The following is a 4,718-nucleotide window of genomic DNA, read 5'->3' as shown; positions in this document are numbered from 1 at the left end:
ATTGACTCCCTATACTTTCTCTTTTTTAAATTGTTTTTCTTCCATGCATTCATTTTCCACTCTCTCACAAACCTAAAAGTTAGGCTGCGGAAGCTTCTTGATTATTGTGTTCTGTGGCTCCTAACACATGATTGATAACTTTTTTATAGCGTAGGGCACTTTCTAGGGTGTAGCATAACGAAATAATGGAAAATATTTCAATTCCTTATTTGTAACCTAACAGATAGAGATTATTGCTGCATTTTTTGTTGACATTTCTATGTCTTATATGTTCTACCAGATTATAAAATTCACGGATTATGACTGCTCACAAGTGATTATTATCCACTAAATTATCGTTATCATGTCATTAGATACTTATATTTAATAACTAATTTTATTATACAAATAGCATTTTGATATATACGCAGTGTTTCATTTTACTTTCATGCATACTACATCTTCATTCTTAGTTCCACTGTATATGATGAGACTTGACTTGATTAATTAAATTTAGTATATATCTCAACACCTTATAACTGATCCAATTAAAAGGTATAATTGACTGCTCTTTCCACATTGTTAATTGATTGAAATATTATTAACAATTTTTTAATCACGCCAAGCCACATATTAAACTCTGTTATACCTATTCTTTTCAATTTACATTAAATTAATAATATTATTCTTCTTGATGAGAACAAAACCATATATAATAATTAAAACAGTGATCTTGATATCAGATGAAACGAATTTATTCTGTGGATGGAACTCGATGGAAGCTAAGAAATATAAGTTTGATATTTTGCATGAGGAAGAAGCCGGGTACACATCCTAATTCCTAAGTATATACGTACAAAGTTCAAAAGGATAATATATTGAAAGTTATTTACATTTTGTACATATTATAATTAATTAATTTATCACCGAGGACGGTGATTTTTCGATCTTCTACCAAAAATGGAAAAGGGAAGAAAAGAAAATTAAATATTTAATTATGAATGGGAGGGTTCTTCCCTGCAGGAGTGTAGTCCATAGTAGCTAATTCATGAACCTCTTGTTTTGGGTCAAACACATTGCTGTTGACCTTCTTATTATCAATATTCTCAGATAATAATGATGATTTCACTGTCTCGCGCAAACTTCTTGCAGCTGCATCAACACAAAACAACGCACAAGCTAATAAGTAGTCATCTATCTTCAGTTAATTATGTACTCACTTTAATATTATTTAAAAAAACACTTCTTCCTATTAGCTTAATTTAAAAGAAAAAATTTAATAACATGTTATCAGAGATTTATATGTCTCCTCCATCTTATTCACTTAAGCTTTTGAAAAAAAGTAATTTTATAACATAATATAAAATCTCCAAAAAAAGAATTTTAGTAAAAGACAATAAATAAAAAATTATGTAAAAAATTTACATAAATTCATAAAAAACTATTTTATAAGGACATATTAAAAATATGAATTATGCTACGTGTACTAAAATCAGACACTAATATAAAATACTTGCTAAAATGCAAATATATATTAAAAATAAATTAAACTACATATATATTTATCTACAAATATATTAGTGGCTGATTTTAGTGGCTAATTTTGATGTACAAATAGCATTTTTGTAAAAATATACTCATTCATTTGTTTTTTTCTATCGAAAGTCTCTAGAAGAAGTATAGTTATTAAATTGGAGAGAGGATTTAATCAAAGTATATAAATAGTGAGAGTGAACGAAATAATAAGCTCACCTGTAGCTGTAGTGGTAATGAAGCACAAGAATAGAAAAGCAACAAGAAGAAGACGAAGGCGTTTGCTTGGTAACGTAGCCATCTTATATATTTAATTTGATATATTTGGTGTGGTGGTGTAACGTAATAAACCGAAAATAGTTAAGGTGGAATAATGAAGTCGTACATGGAGAATTAGAGGAGTTGGCGTCGTGTATATATAGGGAAGGAGGAGTGAATGAAGGAAATGAAGGAAGCATTTGGGTGCGTAAGAATTCATCTGAGGAGGAGAGTGGACGCAAACAAGAGAAACAATTGTTCAAATTTAGGTTCAAATCAATGTCTCCCTGCTTTCTCTTCGCTGAAAACGACAACACTTTTTATTGTTGTCCTCCCCCAATCGACAAAACTAAATAGAGGATCCAAGCATATAAACTATACATGAACACTTAATTCCTTTATTACACAATGCTATATATGCATTAGTGGTACCTTGTCCAACGCTTTGCACCTTCTCATTCTTCAATTTTTACTAGTATGTTGTGCAAACATCCGCAACCGTACCAAACACTCTATCTAACCAGTAAATAATTTTCATTTTTTATTGATCAGTAATAATTTATATCTATATTTATTAAAATTTATATTATAAACTAATACAATTTATTTATCAAAAAATTTAATATTTATACCGACTAAATAATAGTCAAAAAATCAAAATTACTAAAAATTAGTGATGTACTAGAATTTCTTATATCTAATATATATGATACTCCAACAAATATATAATAATTGATTTGATAATTAATTTTTAATATAAATATAATATTTTTGAAAATCAAATATGTCTATGTAAATTTTCTGAGATCAAATTCCGAACCTAAATTTTCATTATAATATATATATTGGAGTATTGGGATGTATAATCCATCTCTCTGAATTATGTATCCTATACACTTGCAAATTGCCTTGTAAATTGCAATAAACTATTGAATATATGGTGAATGGTGATTATATATAAGGGTATTTTTATTAAAAAAAAGTTTTATCACATTGAGGCAGAGCAAAGGAACAGTTAAAACAGAAAAGCAACAAATCGTATATAATTTTTAATTTTTTATGTTATTTTTGACATTGTCGTTAACAACTAATCATCCACCAGATTTCTCCTATATAAGAGCGAGTGCAATAATATATACAGTTTTAAATTTCTAGAGATTAATCAAACAGCGACATTATGATGAGAACCTGATATTAGGCATTTGTGCATAGAATTGAAGAATTGATGGTGTTGCAAGCACATGGCACTTCTCCTACAACAGATGCAGAGAGTGGCTGCTATGCATCCATGAGCAGAATTATAGGCCATATATAAGAAATTAGGATTTTATTAGGGAAGAAGCCAAATATAAAAAGTACTGTAACATATAGATTATTATTCACTTTAATCATGCCTAGTTTTTGAAGCAAGCATTTAATATAATGAACCAAAATACATAACCGACAACGATGTGGGGTTTTAGATCATTTTCAAATAATAAGGGAGGGCAATAATCAACATTCAACAATGTAATACATACAGAAAAATCACATGCAAGAGTGCTCATCTATCTAATTGTGGGGTTGCTTTGTCCCTTTATATAATACCTAGCCATATACTAATCATCAAATTATTATCTTTCTCATAGGGCCCCTTATGCTTCTTAACTATAAGAATAAATAGCACCAGAAAAATTACTGCTGGAAAATCGAGAACCATTAAGAAGAATACGTAAATTACTAAAGGGATTTAAGAGAATTAATTACTTGTAGATATACACACTATACGTAATTACAAGTATTTTGATGTCAAGAGACTAAAAGCATTTTTGAATTTCTAAGTATTTTTTAAAAGAATTGAATTCTTTTATAATGTTAGCCTAAGACTCATTTATAAACTTTTTAATTTTTATGTAAACTGATAATTATACTTTATATTATAGTTATAAAAATCGAATCGGATCGGTTAGTTCGATCAAAAAATCGATAAATCAGACTCTTAATCGATTTAGTCCAGTGTTATAACAGTTTAAAGATGAGAATCGATAAAAAAGGTCAACATCGGTTAAATTCAGTAGAAATCAATAGAAAATCGATCTAACCAAATTCTTCTAAAAAAAAATTCTAAAATTATTAAAGATGTGGTTTAAAATCTGAGTCCTCTTTGTTATTACATGTTCCTTTTGTCACTAAACTATGTTATTTCTTATTATTTTATATGTTAATTATTAATTAATATAATAAAAATATACAATAATTTTATTAATATTATTTTAATTTTATATTCACTTATATTTAAAATAATTATATTTGTTATTATTCATAATTATTAATATAAATATTATTAAATATGTATAAATAAAAATATCAAATATTTTTATTAATTTAATTACAATATCATTATTCATTTTATGATTATATGATATTTATTAAATATTATTTTTTAATAAATACATATAGTATATAACAATATAATAAATAGAAACTAATTAGTTAGTTATTAAAATAAAAAATATTTACTTTAGTATAAAAAAATTAAAAATTTTTATTATGAAAAATACTAGAATTCATATACTTATTTAATGATAACTGGATTATAACTTGTTGATTATAATTTGTTAAAACTTGATTGTTTTTAAATATTAATGAAGATATGTATTTTAAATTTTAATTTTAAGTTTTTAACTATTATATATTTTTTATTTATATAGGACTGATTCTATCGGTTTAACCAATAATTTATTGATTCAACTAATAAACCAACAAACTAATAATTTGACCGTTCGATTCTGACAACTATACTTTTTACACTATTTTCGGCCAATTTGAATTGCCCTATGCAATTGTTTCCACACTCTTTGCTTAGTCTCATCAATTGAAAATCTCAAAAAAATAACTAAAATGTCAAATGATTTCATTTAATTAAAAATAAATATTATATACAGAGATATTAACATATAATTAATTAT

General features: G+C 26.1%; 1 long non-coding RNA gene across 1 annotated transcript; it reads right to left on the bottom strand.

Moving 5' to 3' along the window:
• Nucleotides 1-757: 757 nt before the first annotated feature.
• Nucleotides 758-3,162, bottom strand: LOC140175863 (uncharacterized). The gene is made up of 2 exons (XR_011866722.1): nucleotides 1,732-3,162; nucleotides 758-1,131 (listed from the first exon to the last, which is right to left on the bottom strand). It is a non-coding gene; the product is annotated as an uncharacterized lncRNA (long non-coding RNA).
• Nucleotides 3,163-4,718: the final 1,556 nt, after the last annotated feature.

The sequence above is a fragment of the Arachis hypogaea genome, chromosome 10, assembly GCF_003086295.3.
Source record: "Arachis hypogaea cultivar Tifrunner chromosome 10, arahy.Tifrunner.gnm2.J5K5, whole genome shotgun sequence".
Classification (NCBI taxonomy): domain Eukaryota; kingdom Viridiplantae; phylum Streptophyta; class Magnoliopsida; order Fabales; family Fabaceae; genus Arachis; species Arachis hypogaea.
The sequence above is the reverse complement of the archived record's forward strand: the minus strand, read 5'-3'. Positions and strand labels throughout refer to the sequence as shown.